The sequence below is a fragment of the Fukomys damarensis genome, unplaced genomic scaffold (genome assembly GCF_012274545.1).
Source record: "Fukomys damarensis isolate Sample0158 unplaced genomic scaffold, DMR_v1.0_HiC HiC_scaffold_14, whole genome shotgun sequence".
Lineage (NCBI taxonomy): Eukaryota > Metazoa > Chordata > Mammalia > Rodentia > Bathyergidae > Fukomys > Fukomys damarensis.
In genome coordinates this window covers 81,518,357-81,539,224 of record NW_022900926.1, presented here as the reverse complement: position 1 = coordinate 81,539,224, position 20,868 = coordinate 81,518,357, and the positions used below count along the sequence as shown (strand labels likewise).

The 20,868-nt window shown below is 36.2% G+C and overlaps 1 long non-coding RNA gene across 5 annotated transcripts in view; it reads right to left on the bottom strand.

Annotated features, from left to right (window-relative positions):
* The window catches only part of LOC104871474, a 236,486-nt gene extending 221,389 nt beyond the window's left edge, over nt 1-15,097 (bottom strand). For all 5 annotated transcript variants that reach the window (XR_782876.1, XR_782878.1, XR_782877.1 and 2 more), the window contains exon 1: nt 14,911-15,097. This is a non-coding gene — a long non-coding RNA (uncharacterized LOC104871474). The remainder of the gene's footprint in view (nt 1-14,910) is intronic.
* Between the last annotated feature and the right edge of the window lie 5,771 nt (nt 15,098-20,868).

The window sequence follows — 20,868 nt, the reverse complement described above, 5'->3', positions numbered from 1 at the left end:
TATGCTTTGCTTCATTAGAGTTATCTCACTGTAACTCAGTATTTTAATTTTACAGTAGGAAGAGACAATAGAAAGCTCCCAAAGCACTTGATTCTATGTTCCTCTTATTGTAAACAGATGGGTAATTGCACCATGTTATTGTTTTTCTAAAACTTAAACTTAATACAGTAAAAGCAGTTAAGCTATGTTCTTTTGATTATAAAGATTATTATAAAGAAATCAGCCCATGATCTGATAAACATAGAAGACCTTACCAGCAATTTTACTTTTTTATCGGGGGCAGCAATGGAGATTGAACCCGGAGCCTTACCCATGCTAGGCAAGCACTCTTCCACTGAGCTATTCCCCCAGCCCCAAATTATACTATTCTATCACATTTGAACTGCTATTTTAATAGGTCTTAAGTAATTTCAAAACAACAGAATTTTTAATCCCAGAATTATTACAGAAACATTATTTCAAGATTCATGTATAATTTTAGATGATTTTACAGATTTAACAAAAATATAAGCCTCAATAACCTTTAATTGGTTGTTACCGCAGGAGGAAATTTCACTTGTATTTCTACCACTAATGACAATGAAAATAAGTTTGTGTGCTGATTTCTCTTCGTAAGATTTTTTTTAAACCAGGGATGGAACTCTGGACCTTTTGCTTGTGAGGTAAGTGGAAGTTGATAAGAATTTTGTCAGAATCTTTGGTGTCTATAAAAGAGTAACAAACTATCCTGTTATTTAATTTATAGATTCCGCAGGCAGACCCTGTGTTTGTTCCTTTTCAGTCACAAGGAACAAAACTACATGGATTACATTATACAATGAACTTTATTTTAAGAATGTCCAAAAGGGTAAGGAAGCACAAATCATTCATGAAGAAGCTAAGTATCACTTACAATGCCGCTGCAATGCCAGAAGTTCCAGGTAGTTTTAGGAATCTGCCAATCATCTATCTCAGTTTTTCTCTGTTTCTTTCTATCCTATGACTTCTCCTTGTCTCCTTTCAAATATCTCCTCCCTTCAGGCTACAACTGTGGTCCCCTCTTCTTTTTGTGTATTTTCAGATCAACTATACTAGGAGCAAAGATTCAATTTGAGTAACTAGTACTTATCTAGTTGGAGCAACTTCAAGAAAGAAATGTTCACCTGGAAGATGGTCTTTGACTCAATTATGGATCCCAATTCCCTGCTCTGGCTGTGGTATCAGCAGCAAGGTCATATGACAAAGCAGGCAATGTTTATACAAGGAACTACTGGTTACTAAAGGGACTGTGGGTATTACATAGGCACCCAAAGCACGTAGTGCTCCTAATTTCAATATAACAATTGGAACCCCCAGCAAAGGATACAACCTCAAGCTGCCTACCATCAATGAGAGATGACTTGCTAGCTATCCATTTCTCTAGAGACCAACATTGATATCAAATGCTCTCACTGGTATCTGTGGTCTTGATCCTTAATAGAATTGCTTACCCTGGACTATATTTTTTGTATCAATCTTCATCTTTCATATTAATGAAGGTTTGGTGGGGTGAATTCCTTTTTGCCATGCTCTGTTTCATTAAATCTTTCATTTAAATTCTTTCTTTCACTAAATATAAAAATATTGTTGAAGGCAATGTTCAGAGCTTTCTTATAGGCAATTCTGTGAAAGAAATTTCCTTTAGGACTAATGTACCAAGAAAAATTTTATATGCCCCAGATAAAATGTTTGTTTTCTTGGGTTTTTTTTTTTGTTTTTTTTTTTTCAGCTTTAATTGAGTTTATTGGTACATTTTAGGGATACAGTACAGTTACATTCATTGCTGGGATCTTGTACCTCTTGTTTTCTTGTTTTGAACAATTATCTAATTTTGCCTTCTTGTTTAGGCACAATTATTTCAACTGTGTCCTATTTTGTTTCTGATCTTGACTCTTTTTTAATTCCATTTCTCTTAGTCCTATTTTTTAAATATACTGTGCCACTCTTCTTGTAAATTAACTTAAATCACTTGAGCAAATAAACAGTATACTAATGTTTTTAAAAAGACATATGACAAAAGGTGAATTTTAAATTTCTTAAATCATTATATTCTGTGGCTTTTATAATATACAAGGATAAGCACACATATTTTATCCTATCATACTAAATTTCTAACACAGTAAGAAAGATTCCCCTGATATCTGCCAGTTCCATTGAACTAAGAATTAAGGTCAAAACCACCACATAGCAAGACCTGATTACGAAGGACTATCATAAATATCAGAAGCAATTTTATATGAGAATGATGTCACATTTTCAACCCTTACATATTTTCAGAAACCAATTTAAATTTTCATAATTAGTACTTCATTCTATAAAATTTTTAACATAATTTATAACATTTTTTGCAATGAAACGTATTACACAGAAATAAGAAGCCAAACTAAAACAGATCACATACTGTTGAAACAAGTAGGAAGATTAAAACTTCCTATCATTTGCCAAAAAAGGAGGAGATCATCGATATGACTGAGTGTAAACGAAAAGTTTACATACTTCAAAGCCATATTTCTAGTGTTATTTCCATAACTCAGTAAGATAGCGTGAAGAAATTTCTATTTTTACTAGAAGTGACAAAATAGTTAATAAAACTCTGCTTCTCCAATGCTCTTTAAAAATGGTTTGTCCACTAATGCATAATGTTCTGCTATTTAAATTTAAACCACTAACCATCTTTACAAACAGCAACCAGGTAGCCAGTGACCAAAACAGACCAGTCTCCAGAAAAACAATAAGGTCTCAGAAAAATGTACAGATTCAACACTAAACACTTCAGATTTAGTCAAATAGTTATTTTTTGTTAGCTTTCCAAACATTGTCTGCTTACGGCACACATGAGCACACACACACACGTGTTCACATGCACACACATTCACAAACCCTTGTCTTCTTTCACAACCTAAGATAATTTGCTATACCCACCAACCCAAGTGACATGTTGCCTCCAAATCTAACAAGAACCATAAAATTACAGAGATCTCTGTTCAAGGCAGGCAAATTTTCAGTGATAAAGGACTCATAGGTTTCCTTTCTGTCTCTAATGAAGATGAAAATCATGTTAAACACCAAATGCACTTGTCTAATTACATCAGGAAATACTGCTCTGTATTTGCTAATGAAATGTGATGCTACTGTATTCACTGAGAGCCAAAATAAAGTGAAGATATAACATTTTAATTACAAAAAGACAATTGGTAAAATGGTTGTATGCTTTGAACTATAATAAAATTATGTAAATGCAGAATTACTAAAAACTTGGCACTCTAATTTTAGAAAAGCCACATAATGACTTAAGAAACTTCAAACCCCTTTTAACCTCATTGCTGTCACTGAGAAAAGACTAATGAGAAAATTTTGTGTAAAAGGCTAATATTTGTTTTAATATATTTACTTCATTGTTTTAAGTATGAAAGCCACCCTGTATTTTTTGGCATTCAAGGTAAAATCTTAAATAAATGAACACATCAGCACAAATTTTCCATCCACAGGTATTTTGCAATCTCCCAGCTAAGTCACCACTGATGCATTCATAATGTCTTAATGGCCTTGCTATATAGGGTCCTGTTGTTATGCAGGAGACAGAAGGCACAGAGAACCCTTGCTTGTTCGCATTCCAGGTTAGAAGAAAAGTGGTACACCGCACATCACTATGTACACAGAGAACAAGCCTTGACCTCCATGATCAGATGTGCGCTATAACCAGGCACCTTGTAATACTCATCACAGCCAGTATTCAGTGATTCCCCACAGTGGGCCTTGTTCTGTATTAATTTTTCATCCTGAAAATTCTTCATCGCATTTGTGTTGACTCAAGAAATGCAGAGTCTTTAAAATTAACCTCAGGAATATATATTCTATTAACTTTTTGTAATTTAAACATGAAACTCATTATTAAAACTCACATAGCCTACCTTTACATTTTAATTCTTTAAGGTGAATCTTTTCATTAGCTATGACAGAGATCAGTGACATGATAAGCTTTTTAACTTGCATCACATAGCAATCTGTTGGTCAAGGAGTGAATATGGCTGTAAACCAAATAAGCAATCTTAAAACTCTTCAAATGTTGTGTCTCTAAGCTGTCTGAATAAATACCACATTCTATACTAACGGTCTTCAATGATAAATGTGCTTATTTGCAATACACTTACTCAAGGAGTTATAAAGGGACCAGAGATAATTTAAAAGGTCCCTGCTTGCTTTAGTATGCAGGAAAAAAAAATACTATTTCAAGTCTGAAAATATATAATGGAGAGTATATCTTCCATTTGGTTCTGATTACTTTTTGTAATCTACTGGGAGTTAATATAAGAGCACATATCTTCTGTACTGCTAGTGCAGAAGTCTTCCCTAAGGTAGGTATAAGAATTATACTGGCTGCCGAGGATGTGAATTTGCTCCTGTAAAATTACTACAAATACACAATCAAAATTATGTATGTAATTTTGGCAATAAAAATTGAGAAGATTTGTATTTTCAGTCACTTTCAGGATGTGGTTATATCAACAATGAAGGACTTTAATCCATAAAAGATACATCATTTATTCTGCTTTTCACGTGAATCTTTTAAAAAAAATTCTTCAAATATCTAATACACTGTAACAAAAGTGGAGTAGTATTTAAAAAAAACAGATGAAATATCTAAATGATAAATATTGCCTCATACTTCACATCTGTTCTTTCTAGTGTTTTCTAGTAATGTGGCATAGTGCAGCATTTCAGCAAACCAATTCAAACACGAGAATCACTACAGATGAAAAGCTCTTGTCAGTATTTGTGATTGTCTAATGGTATATGGTCCAATCATAAAGGGCAGCTGACAGGCTGGTATAAGAAATGAATTTTCTTCTTCCTCCTGACACATCAGGGTAAGGCCCCCTGCTGTACTGCAGAAAATCTTTTATGCAAAAAGAATACACTATCTTTCCGCATATGATTACTATTCAGAAGATTCTGATTAGGTTTTTTTAGTGCATTTTTTTAAAATATTGATACAAAATTGCACAAAAAGCAAACTAGACCCAGACTTATACATTATCTTATCACTTAGTCATTTTGTGACTTCAGGCAAATTGTCTTTTTTCTCTACACCTTCATTTCCCCATCTTTGAAATGGGGGTGATAATTATAAAGCATAGTCCCTGTCTAGAACACAATGAGAATTGATGGATATCTGTTTATTAAGAATTTTTAGCCTAAATAGAAAAATGACACTGTCCAGGCAGTGTTGGGGAAACAATATTATCTTCTTAAGCACTTTAAAAAGTAATACACTAAAAGCCCTAGTCAAAAGTAAAACAAATATGTTGCATACAATGTAATACTTTAGATGTTAAATATTTTAGAAATGCTGACCAAAAAATTTAAGCATTTTTACATGCTTGGTACAGAGATTAAACAGCAAGATTATTAGGTAAATCCAATGGAGAACACCATGCCCTTAAAAGAAAACTAATGTTCCCTGTGATAAATACATTTATTTCCTCATCCAATCCTCTAAACTTCTATATGAGAGAAACACTATTAATTCCACCTTGTAAATGAGAAAACTGATGCCTAGAGACTTTTTTTAATTGTCCCCTAATTAAAATGTTCAGAAGCAGGAGGATGTTTTGAACATTTTAAGAACTCAGGTAGCCAAGCCAGAGCCAGCCGCAGCTTGCATTCTTGACTTCAGTACTATGCTATTCAATATTTATTCCTTTGTTGATTTTTATGGAAAGATTGTAGGGTGAAATAACAAAGAGATTTTTAAACTGGAGAAGAGACAGGAGATTGGTGTTCAGCTGGGTCTGCTGATCTCTGACCTGTCCATAAAGCACAATAGGAGAATGACTGCGAAAGAAGAGACACTTACATAGGTGAGTTGAGAGGAAGGTGGGAGGAATTTCCATGCAGGCAGCAGGGCCTTGAGGACCTCAGCTAGTTGTTGTGAGAATCAAGGAATTGTGAGGAAAGGGATTGGGCAGGTGGATGTCCCCTGGGAGAGCCAAGTATCATTATAGCAATAATAGAGGAAAGGCAGAGGTTGGGAGGCAGGCCAGAGGCATGCTCGTCACCTGGGAAAGGGACCTCTGAAGGGAAGAGGTACTAATGAATGTGATTTATGTGAGTTCATGTTCATAAGGCTGTATAAATGCAAGTTGTTATTGCTTGAAGAGCCTTACATTCACCAGACAGAAAGTGTTACATAAGAGAAACATAGGAATAAGATATTCTGTGCAAATTAACTGAGGCTGCTATTCTGTGACTAAGAACATCCTACCTCTGGCTGAGTATCCCATTACCTAGACTGAGATGGTCAGAGAATGGATTAGTGGTACTTTAAGAGATGGGAAGAGAAACCTTCAAAGCACACCCTGACAGAAACAAAGGAATTGCTGAAGTTTTTGAGAAGCAAGGAGCTTCCTCCTCTAAGAAAACTGGACATCAAGCAGAAATACTTAGAGGGAACCTCTGACTTCTGGGAAGAGTGAGGCAGCCGAGCAATACACTCAGGAGGGGTCCACAACAGAAGGTGACAGAGGAACCTGAGGACCCTGACTGAGGTTTAATGCAGCATCGAGTTGCATGCTTATACAGCAGCATGGCTTGAATCAAGATTCATGGGCGTATTTTGAGAAATCTGAGTTGTGTTTGAAGAAACATCGGTCATTCACTAAAATCTTTTCTGAGATTATCTAACTCTTGAGAAAAGAACATATGTGTGCAAGGGCCCTTTTATGGAAAGAAAAGTAAACAGTAGGAATAAAAATGCTATACAAAAGTGAACATTTTTAATGGAAATAGATGACAATCAGGTTCATAGAGGCTTTGCAGGTTAAGCATGGCATTGGGTCAAGTCAGGTAGGAAAGGACAGAGCAGCAATGAATGTCTGAACTGATCCTCTGCACTGTGCTGAGAGTCAATATGAGGCATGGCTGCGAGTTTGAAAAGGCTTTGACCCCTTTCTATGGAGTTGTAAAATGTAAGTTAAACTTCGAATTTAAAAAATTATATAGTAGAAGAGAAACTAAGGACAAATCCAAGTTTGGTTTGGTTTTTTTTTTGGTGGGCTGTTTTGTTTTGATTTTGGTTTTGGTTTGATTTTTTGAGACAGACTGTGTAATTCAGGCTGGCCTCAAACTTGAACAGCAATTGAAAGAACTTTGGTTTTCAATGTGGGACAACTCCCACAACTCTGCAGACACTCCAGCACTACTTAAAATACAAAGGTTTTTATAGGTTTAATTATAATTATTAGGACATTAATTATACACATCAATAGGTTTCATTGTGACATTTACATATGCATTTGCTCATATCCACCCCCTTCCTGCACTCTCCTAATGCTCTCACCTCCCCCTGGGTCCCTCCCTTTCCTTAAAAGAGCCCCAAAACCCAAAGATTCTTCTGATGAGTACTGTGTTGTTGAGAAAAAAAAATCAAAGAACCCTGCCACAAAGGTTATATTCATGACAAATAATCTGCCTAGAAAGACAATGATGATACTCCTATTCAATTTTGTTACTTTCTTGAGTGCATTTTTATGGTGATAGCTGTCAAAATCGGTGATCAGAAGTCAGTGAGTATATCTTCAAATCAGTGTTCACAATGTACTAATAACCACTTGTAGATTATTAGCTACTTGTGAACACAGTACTTTCTCATAAACAAATATATAATTGACTTATTACACCTGATGCTGTACATTATTTTAACTTCAAATCAGGCAGAGATTACAAGAAAACTCTAGAAAAAGTCTATAAAATGCTAATATAGAAGAGGGTTTTAAATCTGCTTTGACTCTTAAAGACAAAGTAAATCAAATAGGTCCAAAAACAATGGCTTAAGTAAATTATTATACTGTGTTGAAAATTTTAATTGTTATTTAATTGTCTCATTTCCAAGTAACTTTACTACAACTAGTATGATCTCCCTTAGAAAGAACTCATTATTGAGTTAGTTCCATGACTAATCTGTTGTTTGAGATGATTTTCAAAGTATTTAAGGGAAAAATGTTTAACATCTTTAAGAAATATCTTAAAAGCAATTACAGGGTATGGGGGGGTTGTAAAATGTAAGTTAAACTTCAAATTTTTAAAAATTATATAGTAAAAGAGAAATTAAGGACAAATCCAAGTTTGGTTTGGTTTTTTTTTGGGGGGGGTTTGTTTTGATTTTGGTTTTGGTTTGATTTTTTGAGACAGACTGTGTAATTCAGGGTGGCCTCAAACTTGAAGCAATCCTCCTGCCTCAGCCTCCCAGGTGCTGGGATTATAGGTGTACACCACAACACTCGGCGAAAGCCAAGTTTTATGGAGCCTTGAACTGATGAAAGTTGAGGTCCTTTTTAAGAAAACCAAATTAATTATTTTTTTCCAGTACTGGCAATCAAACGCAGGACTGTGAGCTTGCCAGGGAGTTATGGCACTACTGAGCTAAATCCTTGGCCCAACAAATTAGTTATTAATAAAATACATATTAATATATTTTCAAATGAAATTAGTGGAACCCAAGAAAAGAGGTCTGAAAAAGTCAGTATAATTAGCTTCATACAAATCTACCCTAACAGAAGCTAAAATTATAATGTCCCTTCATCTCCTGAGTCACACAACGCAAAATTCCAAAATCTTTCCAAATAAGAAATTAAATATTATCTTCTCTCATAATTAGGACAGCAAAAAAGATTCCTATAAGCTTCCAGAACTATGAATACACTAATCAGACTGGAGTTAGGGGTAAGTCATGAGCAATTCTATAGTTTAAAAAATTTAATGGATATACAAGTATCATTTATAAGAAAGTAACATGGCACTGACTCCAATTTAAACCTTCAGCTGTTCTGCTTCTAGACTTGTGTTGGGGGGGTAATATACAATTCTACTCCTAGGTAAATATATGTGGATGTATATTAGAACAATATTGGACAAGTCTACCAGAAGACATGTACCCAAATATTCAGAGTAGAATTGTGTGCAACAACAAACAATAATAATAACAATCTAAATACCCAGTATCATCATAAATAAATTATGATTTCTCATTCAATAGAATATTAAATAGCACTGAGGACAACAATGAGGAGGATCAATCTTAGAAATCACAGAGGAATTCTGGGAAAATGGCAGAATAGTAAACACAAAAACTCAGCCTCTCCAAAATTCAGAATCAAGACACTGTCAAATAACAACTTGGGGGAGAAAATAAAGGAGGTGGATTCCCAGGACCCAGGAAGGATCTTATGGGAAAATTGGAACCTATGGAGAAATTGAAGAAGCAAAACCAGAATATGGCAAAAAGAAGGGGCAATTAGCATTTTCTTTATGGCCAGTAAAAGATTAAACAAAATAGAAAAACCCTTAGCCAATCTTACCAAAATAAGTAAATAAAATAACCAAAACCATGCAATTAGAAATTTAAAAAGAAGAAATCACAACAGGTTCTACAAAAATCCAGATTATTAGTAGCTATTTTGAGAACCAATGTTCAAAAAACTCAGAAAACATGCATAAATTCCTAGATACATATGAACTACTAAAGCTGATCCAAGAAGATATAAAAATCCTTAATAATCCAATATCAGCCAGTGAAACTGAAGAAGTAATTTAAAAACTACCAACAAAGAAAAGCCGTAAAACCCAACAGAATCACTACCAAATTCTATAAGAATTTTTGAGCATATCTAACACCAAGTCCCCAAACTCTTTAAAGAAATAACAAAAGAAGGATTCCCAAAGTCACTACTAGAAGCCAGCCTTACCCTGATTCCAAAACCAGAAGAGGACCCAACCAAAAAGAAAACTTTAGACCAATCTCTTTAATGAACATAGATGCAAAACTTAGTAGGATACTGGCACAAAGAATGCAGCAAATCTTCAAAAAACTGATACATCATAACCAAGTAGGATTCATTCCAGGGATGCAGTGATGGTTCAAAATACAAAAATCAGTAAGTATAATATACCACATAAACAGAAGCAAAGACAAAAATCACATGATAATCTCAATAGATGCATAAAAAGCATTTGACAAAATCCAACATCCATTCATGATGTTTTCAAAAATCTGAAGAAAATAGGAATAGAAGGTCTTTATCTCAATCTGGTAAAATCCATCTATTTAACATTAACTATCTACATTATACTAAATGGAGAGAAGCTGAAATCACTCCCTGTAAAATCAGGAAAAAGACAGGGATACCTACTATCACCACTACTGTTTAACATAATGCTCAAAACATTAGCCAGAGACCAGAGAAAAATGAAAGGGACATGGATAAGAAAGGAAAAATTTTAATTATCATTATTTGCAGACAATAGATCTTGTAGATAAAGACCCTAAAATCTCCACCAAAAGACTTCTAGAATTAATAACCAAATTCAGTAGCATAGCAGGATACAAAGTCAGCACTCAAAAATCAACAGCATTTCTGTCCACCATTAACAAACTCACCGAAAGAAGTAAAGGGAAATGACACCTTTCACAGCAGCATCAAGAAAAATGAAATACTTAGGAATTAACCTAACCAAGGAAGTGAAAGACCTCTGCAATGAAAACAAAGGACTCTGAAAAAGGAGATTGAAGAGGATAACAGAAAATGAATAATCTCTTGTTTCTGAATCGATATAGTCAAAAATAGCCATACTTTGAAAAGTATTATACATATGTAGCGCAATCCCAATCAAAATACCCATAGCATTCCTTACAGAACTACAGAAAACAATCTAAAATTCATGAGGAACCAGAAGAGATCTAGAACAGCAAAAGGACAAGGCAGAGGCCACCATGATCTCAGATTATAAAAATAGCATGGCATTCTCAAAAAGAAGAAAAAGCTAGACTTGTACATCAGTGGAACAGAATAAAGGATGCAGAAACAATTTCAAGCATACTCAGTTACCATATCTTTGATAAATGGGTCAAATCCTTTCACTGGAGAAAAAGATAGCTTGTTTTTTTGTTATTGTTGTTTTGTTTTGTTTCTAGTGGGAAGATACCGGGGATCAAACTCAGGACTTTGCGCTTGTGAGGCAAGTAGCAGAACCACTGAGCTAAATCCTTGGCCCCAAAAAGGTAGCTTCTGTAACAAATGGCACTAGGAAACCTGGCTATCCATATGCCAAAGATTGAACCCATATTTCTCATCATGCACTAAGCTAAGATCAAAATGGATAAAAGAACATTAGAAGAGAAACAGGTAATCCTCTAGAGGACAAAATAGGTAAAACATTTGAAGACATAGGTATAGATAAAGACTTTCTGAACAAGTTACCCAAGATATAATACCAAGAATCAACAGATGAGATCACATCAAATTAAAAAGCTTCTGAACAGCAAAGGAAACCACCAACAGAGTGAAGAGACAATCTAGAGAACAGGGAAAAACTTTTGTCAGCTACCCTTCAGACAAAGGATTAACATCTAGAATATATTAAGAATTCAAAAAATGAGACCCTCCAAATTAAATAATCCAATAAAAATGAGCATCTGAAGAGAATAGACACTTCTCAGATGAAGAAGTGGCAAAAAAATACATAAAACAATGTTCAACATCATTGTTCATTTAAGAAATAGAAATGCAATCTAAAACAACACTGAGATTCCATCTCACTCCACAAAAAATGACTATCATCAAAAAAAATCAACCAATAAATGCTGGTGAGGCTGTGGGGAAAAAGGAATCCTTCATTGTTGGTTAGGGTGTGGACTGATGAAACCACCATGTAAATCAGTATGGAGATGCCTCAGAAAACTAAAATAGAAATTCCACTTGATCCAGCTATTCTCCTTCTAAGTATCTTCCCAAAAGAGTTAAAGACATCATAGCACAGTGATATATGCACACCCATGTGTCTAGTAGCACACTTCATAATAAACTCTTGGAAGCAGCCTATATATCTATCAAAAGAAGAAGAAACTGTGGTATTTATACATGATGAAGTACTACTCTACCATAAAGAAGGAAAAACTTGAGTCACTTGTAAGAAAATAGATACACTTTGAAACTGTAAGGTTAAGTGAAGTGAATCAAACACAAAAGCTTAAATGTTGCATGGTTTCTTTTATATTAGAAGTTCAATATATAAAAGTACAGTGTAGGTGCAGGGAAAGAGGGAAGGGTAGGGGAAAGGTAATAAAGGAAAGAAAAAAAAGAAAATGAAAAAATGGAAATAAAATGTTTGTAAATGGGGAGGGGAGGGGGGTGAAGGGAGGGCAGGGACAAGGAGAAAAAATGAGAACCAAGATCTGTCATGTAAAGATACAAGACCCCAATAATGAATGTAACTGTACTATATACCTAAAATGCACCAATAAACTCAATAAAGAAAAAAAAAGTACAGTATAAAAGATAATAGAAAGGGAAAAAAGTTGTAATCCAGCATTGCCAATGTATCTAAAAATGTACCTTGATTTAGTATACTTATCTTGTGTATTTGTTTTTAGACCTTTAATCTAGCTACTCATCTGTACATATGATAACTTTATAAGGACTTATAAGATAAATAAATGAATCTGATGCTAGCAAAAACAGAGGTGGAAAAAAAAAAGAACTGAGATGTGTTATGTACATGTACCAATTTCCCCATTATTAAATATCAACTGACAGTATGAATCCTTGACAGTGTCCCTTCTCTTCTCTTTATGAACCCTAAACACAAGGCATCCTGAATTATTTGGAAAAAGTCCCAACTGCATGGTTTTTGTTTCAAGCCTTGGCTAGCTCTGCTTTGTGCTTAATCAACACCTGACTTGGCACTTATTACTATTGTTTGCTCGTCTTTAAAACTCATGGCCGGTATCATTCCTGTTGTGATGTAAGAATTGCCAACTCCCCACAAGGTAGTATTTGAGTGTCTCCTCCAACTACCCTCACTGCAGCTGTATTTCAATCAGTTGATCTACCTATCAATACCCTATTTCAATTCAAATTTTGTTCAGAAGTTGTGCCAGTTTGTTGTTTTTGTCTGTGAGCCCGCTCGCAGAACAAGGTTCAGGGGCCTGGACTGAGAGGGCAAGGCAAGGAATCACCATGCAGACTCTGGGGAGGTTTCTGAAATGCTTCCGTTTTAGTGAGGAACTGTACAGACTTATATAGGATAAGGCAGGGGTGGAACCAGGGTGGAGTCGGGATATTTGGCACATCGTTATCCGCCACATGTTAGTTTTTGGATTGTGTGCTTTAGGGACTGAGGTGAATAGAGTCAGGACTGTAGAGGTATTTGAGAGGAACAGTTTATCTGTCTAAGGTCAGATCTCTACACACCCGAGGGGGTGGATTATTCCAGCCCTAATAGGCCTCAGAGTTTTCTCATGAGAGATGGGTGCAGTGCTCCTGACTCAGCCAGACATTAACCTGATCCTTAGTTCCCCCTTTTGTCTTTGACTCTAGAGCCTCAGCCAAAAGGACCACATTTTTATGATTTTGTTACTGGCACGTCTGATCTTTAAAATAAAGAACAATAACAATATGCCAAACAAGGTTAATATATATGGGGATCCCAGTATCAATCCACGCACCCAACTACTCAAAATATTCCATCCAGCCTGAATTTTTTGACCAAATGGTATCCCACACATTATTTAAAGTTACATCTAATGCCTGGGTATTAATTCCTCCCAAAGCAATTTAATTGGATTTGTAAATTGAATACGGCTCTGCAGACATCTTGAAATAGCAGGGCGGTCTTTTTGAAGGTTCGGGTAATGTTTTTTGTTAGCTGCTTGAACATTGCTGCTGAAACCACTTGATTTTGTGACATGACTGTTGCCATTGTTGTGGTGGAAATAGCTGCCACCATGGAAACAATGACAGCAATAAGGGTGGAAATTTCAAAATCTTACAGTGGGGATGAAGCATAAGATTAAAGAGAGGATCTGAATTTTGTCATTCCATATGGAGATAAACAGGGACCCAAATGCCCGGAGTGTTCTAGCAAAATATAAACTCCAAGTTTCTGTATGATTAAACAAAGAAGGATCAATAAAAGGGGTAAAATGAACATGAAAGGGGAAGGCAGAACAAGACAGTTACAGGGGCGTCAGGTACTTGAGGATTTGTCCAGGATGAAGTAGAGATCAAAGGCTCTGCAGCGCCCCCCTAAGGACTGCTCAGGACCAGCAGCCACAGGCTGAGGAGCAGCCAGCCCCCTCCACCCCCCTCCCCTGCACGCTGGGGACTGCAAAGCCCCCATCCCACCCGCCTCAACCCGCACTCGCAGCCCTCTCCTCCCCACTGGGCCCTAACGCACCCAGGGGAGCCGCCTCGAGCAGCCAGAGCATCGGGATCCTTGGCGGAAGCCAAAAGGACCTTTGGCCACCGCGTAGCTTTCAGACTCGGCCAACGACCAGGCTCCCTTCCCGGCTCAGCAGGCCCGGGCACCTTGAAGCCGTAGGTCTTCCACTCTGAAACTTTTTTGGAGCTCTCAGCTGTGCTTGGCTGGGCTTTGAAGGTGGAGGTTGAGCAGCCTGGAGGCCGAGGACCCCGAAGCCACGCTAAGGCCAGATCAAAGGATTGTTTCGCCTCATCCGACAAGGTGGCGGCACACAGGGTGGAGGCCACCATCCTGGACTGGAAAAGGTAGACTCTTCCGGATGACCATTATTCCAGTGACAAGGGGGTTTTAGCGGGGGCACTTCATCCACAGAAAGTGAGAGAACAGTGGGCGGGCTGACGCCTTTGGGGAAGAAAAAAGCTGAAGAGACAGCGCCCCCACCCCGCCATCTTAAGAGGCTTTTGTCCGCCATCTTTAGAGCCCTCAGGAGGCCCTACGCTCGCCTGAGTTTGGGCTGGAAATGCCTCGGACACCTTTATGGCACGAAGACCCTTTACTAAGGCGGCCTTTACCAGCCGTTCTTGACTCTTGACATTAGCCATAATGGGGAACCTTACCCTAAATTTCAATATTTACCTAGTATATGCGAGTTCCTGCTCAGGCACCAATTGTTGTTTTTGTCCACGAGACCGCTCACGGAACAAGGTTCAGGGGCCTGGACTGGGGCTGGGGCTGGGATAGGACAGGATGGCGAGGAAACACCGGCAGACTCCGGGGAGGTTTCGGGAACGATTCCGTTTTAGTGAGGAAGTGAACAGACTTATATAGGGTAAGGCAGGGGTGGAGCCAGGTTGGCGCTGTTGGATCGCTATTGGATAGGGTAAGGCAAGGGGTGGAACCAGAGTGGAGTCAGGATATTTGGCTCATCCTTATTGGCCACTTGTTAGTTTTGGGCTTGTATGCTTTAGGGGCTGAGGCAAATGGAGTCAGGATTTTAGAGGTTTTTGAGAGGAACAGTTTATCTGTCTAAAGTCAGATCTCTACACACCCGAGGGGGCGGATTATTCCAGCCCTAACTCTCGGAGTTTTCTCACAAGAGATGGGTGCAGCGCTCCTGACTCAGCCAGACATTAACCTGATCCTCACCGGTTACTTAAATTTTCCCTACCCTTCTAAACTCCTGTCGGTAATGATGGGGCTGGGGACTCAGCCAACTATATTTCCCAGATCCTATTGTCACTGTATCCGTGAGAATTCTATCGAAAAGGGGATTAGGAGGGGACCAGAAGGCAGAATGACGGAGATGCCACTGGATACTTTCTGTTTTCTGTTTCTTCATGGAGCAGGAATGGGTTCCAGTATCAAATTTTGCCCAGCATTTTTTTTTTTTTAGTTTCTAGACTCTGGTTACCCTAACCTCTCCCTTTTGTTCCCCACCTAGGCTCTTTCCTGCAGTCACTTTCTCTTTAGGATACCTCTGCTTCCCTTCTGTGTGTTTTCAGCCTTCTAACACCCATGCAGCCTATTTCCTATATTAACCTCACCAGCACCTCCACCAAGAAAAAAAAAGTGTAATAACCTCTTCTTGACTGAATCTTTAAAGATACATATATCTATTTCCTTCTAATAATCATCAAAATGCTCCCTAAGGATAAAGTATATTTCTGACTCATTTCTGTGTCTTCAAATCCTAGGGACAGAATCTGGCCCAAAGAAATATGTTAGTGCTGAATAAATACATTAATGGTCAGTCCAGGGAGTAGTCTGTGAGGAGTTCAACCAAAGCAATGGCAATGAACATGAGGTAGAAATCATGACCATAAAGTCAATGAAAAACCAATCTTCATTTTAAGATCCAAAACAATGTCATGGGAGGTTGGACATTCTCTTGTCTCAATTCAGAGGAATGCCATTATTTCCAAATAATAAGGCAATAAAAATTCTGTGGGTCCAAAAATGCTCATTCCCCAAACTTTAATGATTAACTCATTGTTATGCAACCAAATTTCACTAAAAATAGAAAGAACCTAACTAGTGTCCCAGAATTTGTTAGGATAAAATCTAAACTACAGTAATGGAAAGAAAAGAAAACAATCTACAGGAAAGCGAACCAGTAGAAAATGGGTATATTATTGCTTTGACTTTTACCCTGGTAAGAGGGAAAGACATGCAAAAAAATACAAGCTGTTAAAAAGTTCGAATCATTTATATAATTCATTGACGATCCAGGGTTCATCAACAGAAGTTAATTGGGAAATCTTGGTAGGTATTCCTCCTCTTGTAATTACTCTGGTCAAAGAGTTCCCCAAGAAATCCTGTCTACAAGCCTCACAGCTATTGCTCTGTTTCCTGTTTCTATTTAATCTGTCTTCTATTTGTGGGTTAGCTGGCAGTGATAGTACACATCACACACCCCTATATCATTACCCCAGTTTCTATTCTTGTTCATTCTTTGTCAAGTAAAAGGTAAGACTGACTCTTCCAGATATTTCCATGAAGCCTGAGAAAACCACAGAAAATAAAAGACAGTAACTTTAAGTTTGTAAAATATCTAGTTTATTTCTCATCATATAACAGATGATGATTAAAAGGTAATTGGTGTGGTTGCTCTTGCTACTGTGCTTAGTCATTGTTTCAGGGCTCACAGTATAATTTATCACAGTCTAGCTTCAAATGACATTACATCACTTCATGTATAGTTTGAAACCTTACAGTAAGTAGTATGCTTTTACTTCTCTCTTCCTTGATCATTTTTCTATGTTACTCATACGTCTTACTTCTGCTGGTATCATAAACCCCCAAACATATTATTTTTTGCTTTAAATGGTTATCTCCTACAAATATGTAAATATATTTATTCACATAGTTATTTGCATCCTTCCTTCCTACAGATCAAATTTCCAATTACTATTATTTTCCTTCTACATGAAGGATTTCCATAAGCATTTCTTATAGTACACTTCTGCTAGTGATAAATCCTTCTAAGATTTATGCAACTTTGAAGTTCTTATTTCACTACTATATTTATTAATATTGTACTGGGCATAGAATTCAGATAGATTGCCATAATCTACTTGGGCTCCTCCCTACCCTGCATCAAAATCTCCCAAGGAAAAGCTGAGGCATTGAGAGACTCACCTCTTAGTTTCTCATCTCAGAAATTGTTGCTCCTCACTGTCTATGTCAAACTCTTAAAAACTGTTCCATTTTTTCTAGCTTTACATTTTTTTAGGGTGGGAAGTTAAACCTGCTCCTTCGAAATCCTGACTTTTTTAAGACATGGGAAAAATATGCGAGTCAAATGCCATCCAAAATGACCATTCATTTATTTTTTATTAATAAATGGCCTAGGGAAAATAAGTAGAGAAATAAAAATTAGAAATTATGTTGATTCTTTAACAAAGGAAAACCTTAGGAAATCACTTATTCCCTATTTGTTTAATTGACTACAGTGGTTCCCAGTGGATTATTTCTCTATCTATTGAAGACCAAGTGGAAGATAAAGTCAAAGAGGAGGAGGAGAAAAAGAAGTAGAGATATACTCAGTACCCGGATGTGATCACAAGACAAGCCAGAAGTGGTGGTGCCAGATGTAATGAATAATGTGGATGAGGATACATTGTAATTTTTTATTTCAAAGAAATTCCTGTAAATATTTCATCAAAGAGGGATGACATACAGATAGGTGAGGCATATAAGACTCCAACTAGTCATGATCAAAAAAATCTACACCTAGACATATGATAATCAAGATCCCAGAAACCCAACAGAAGAACAAAATACTACAAGCAGTTAGAGAAAAGAAACACATCACATGCAAAGGGAAGTCCATCAGAATCACAATAAACTTTTCAACACAAGCCAAGGAGAGCCTGGAGTGAGGCATTTCAAGCCTTAAAAGAAAACAACCTCCAACCTAGACTGATGTATTCTGCAAAACTATCTTTCAAAATTGAAGGGGAAATAAGATACTTCCATGACAAAGAACACCTGAGGAATTTCATGAATACCAAACCAGCTCTCCAAACAATGCTAAACAATATCCTAGAAAAAGACAACTAAGGTCACAACTCCATGAGGCCCAACAGAGCAAATCCATCAGGCAACAAAAGAAATTATAGGGAGACAGGGAAAAATTAAAAAGAACGAACAACAGGAAAATAACACGATAATGATGTCAATACTTATCAGTTATAATCAATAATGTAAATGGCCTCAATTCACCAATCAAAAGAATCAGACTAACAAAATGGATTAAGAAGCAAAATCCAAAAGGTACAAGATCCCAGTAATGAATGTAGCTGTACTGTCTACCTAGAATGTACCAATAAAAAAAGAAGCAAAATCCAACAATGTTCTGTACACAAGAAACGCAACTAGTTCAAAAAGAAATTCATAGACTAAAAGTAAAAGGATGGAAAACAGTTATCCATGCAACAGGAACCTGGAAAAAAGCAGGGGTAGCTATCTTATTTGGAGACAAAGTAAATTTCAAACCAAAACTAATTAAGAGAGACAAAGAAGAGTACTGCATCCTTGTAAAAGGAACAACCCAAGAAGAAGAGAAGACAATTACTAACATCCCCAACTATACAAAACAAATATTAAAGGACGTGAAACACCAATTCAGCACTAATACAACTGTAGTGGGGGACCTCAATACCCCACTGTCACAAATAGATAATCCAGATTAAAAAAAATCAACAATGAACTGAACAATCAACAATTAGAACTGAACCAAGCTTTTGAACAAATGGACTTAATTAGACATCTACAGAGTGTTCCACCCCACAAATTCAGAATATACATTCTTTTTGGCTGCACACGGTTGGATTCTCCATGCAGGGGATGCACATTGAGGTCTTACTCTTAAGTGAATTAATAGGACACACGTGTAAATACCGAATAATTTCTCTGGTGTAAAAATCCAAAAGTATAAATGAGGATCAAAATATATAATTGATACAGTGTAAAAAGAAGAAAAATTATAAAGGAGTGGGGGACGTGGGAGAGGTAGGGGAAAGGTAAAAAGGGAAAAAAATATGAGAAAAGGAAAAACATGGAAATGAAGTCTTTGTAAATAGGGTGGAGGGGGTGAAGAGAGGGCATGGGAATGGGGAAAAATAAGAACCAAGATATGTTACATAAAGATACAAGATCCCAATGATTAATGTAACTCTATTATATACTAAACTGTACCAATAAACATAGTGGGGGAAAAAAGAAGTAGAGATATATCTTAAATGTATAATTAATATAATTTTATACATATAACTAAGAGGCCAAAATTACATTCCTGCCATATAATTCCATATGTGTGCCTGTCTCCTCAGCAAAACTGATATAGAACTATACAATTCTGTATTTTTAGTACACTAGATAAATTCGCTTCTTTCAAATATAGGACCTAATTGAATTATCCAATTTGCAAAATTTGTAAAACATAACATAGAATCTTTCCATATAATTTAGGGTGATGGAATTTAGGAAAAATTTTGATTCAAAAGTGTGAATGATCTTCAAATGCAGACCAATATGTTGCATCTGTTTGATATAATGATTTCAAGTTTGATTAAATATCAGTACTAATTTTCCTGTGAAATAAATATTTTTCTTTAACTATGGAGTTACAATATACCCCAAATATTTTTAATTTTTCCCAGCAAAACAAAAAATATCAACAGTCAGATTAAAAACTACTAACCATCGATAATATGTTGATTTAATGAGAAAATATCATAACATACTTATGTTTCTTGATGAATAATAAAACAATATTTTATGTATTGGTTGAAAAGAAAAAAACAGCTATCCAATGTTGTTTAATATGGTTACATTTTTGCAAGAAACATGAGCTTTAATAACAAAGCATTAAGAGATGTTGTGAAACATATGATTCTGAATTAGAAATGCAAAACTGAAAACTAAGTTTATAAAATCATCTTAGCTGTAAATAATGTCTTTTTTTTCAGCAGAGACTCACCCTATATCTCTGTTGTAAGGAAAGGACATCACTTTATCTCACAGTCTATCAATCAGCTTTGAAATGCAAATTTTGAGCGATAACAAAGAGATCACATCACTTGTAGAAAATATCTGATCAGTGGTATGAAGTTTTCAATAAAGGTGGGAGTTTTAATTTCTTCATGAATACCTCTTCGATTAATATATACATACACATATATATTAAATTCAAGAAGAGTAGAATTTCTACAGAAGCTGAAGAACATGACCCAACAGTATAATTCTTATTAGTAAATTTCAGATTCTTTCCTTAAGATACCCTCTACACAGAAAATATGGAAAGAGGCATGAAGGGTGTTCATTGATATAAAATTAAGCTAAAAGTTAGTTTGGCCTCAATTATCTTGATATTTTGAGCAAATGCCAGATGGTTTCCTCATTTTTCACTTCCTCTGCAGGAAACAAACAGTCTATGTCTCTGGGAAAAACTTTGCTTCCATTATATCCCTGACACATTTCAAAAGTATAACATGACTTAGAGATGAATCATCATGTCTAAGAGACCAGAGATTGAATAGTTTCCCCTTAAAGATGAACTTCTTGGTGGTTTCAAAAAAAAAAAAAAAAAAA